Source organism: Chrysochloris asiatica, unplaced genomic scaffold (assembly GCF_000296735.1).
Source record: "Chrysochloris asiatica unplaced genomic scaffold, ChrAsi1.0 scaffold00167, whole genome shotgun sequence".
NCBI classification, from domain to species: Eukaryota; Metazoa; Chordata; class Mammalia; order Afrosoricida; family Chrysochloridae; genus Chrysochloris; species Chrysochloris asiatica.
Genome location: NW_006408685.1, coordinates 207,799 through 208,599, shown reverse-complemented (window position 1 = coordinate 208,599; position 801 = coordinate 207,799).

The window sequence follows — 801 nt, the reverse complement described above, 5'->3', positions numbered from 1 at the left end:
TGTTGTTTTATATTTTTCCGTAGGTTTTTTTTCAAGAAGTAACTTCTGTTCTCCTAGCCACTCCAGGCTGGTCTGCTTGTCCTTTCAAGTGTACATTTCCCATCTCTGAAGATCTGAATGTGGTTCAGGCTTCACCTATAGTGTTATGTAATGCAGAGGCTCCACAGGAAGCCTCCTTCACTGGGCACATTGTAGCTCCATTTTAGGTATTCCAATCAGTTTACGCAGAAGACGATATTTGGTCCCATTTTGTAGTGAATTGTCTATAATGTTAGTAAGGAAAGGTTAAGGTGGGATTGATGATTAAGGTGGGATTAAGGAAAAGGGGGAAATATACGGGAATACATTAATAAACTTCACTTTCTTGCTCTGGATTCTGCATCTGACTTTTCTCTACCTGATCTCCAACTTCTTGGGACTCATGGTCAATTGCCTGATCTGATTGATCAGCTTTCACAGCATTGTGAATAAACATCCTTTTGTCTGACCTCCTGATTTTGTTCCTCAGTCTTTGCAATCATGAGGATAAGAAGAATCCTGCAGACTGGGGTCTGAACTATGGATTTTGGAATTGCCAGTGTCCATAATTTCATGATCCATTTTCTTGACAGTTTGTGAGTTCTGTAGATGTTGCAGAAAAGCATATAACCCTGGGACAAGAGGGAGAGGAGTAGTAGGGGGTTGACATTAATGACTATGTTGTTGTTGTTGTTAAGTGCTGTTGAGTCAGTTCCAACCCATAGTGACCCCGTATAGGGATTCCAAAGAGCGACTGGTGAGCTTGAACCACCAACCTTGTAG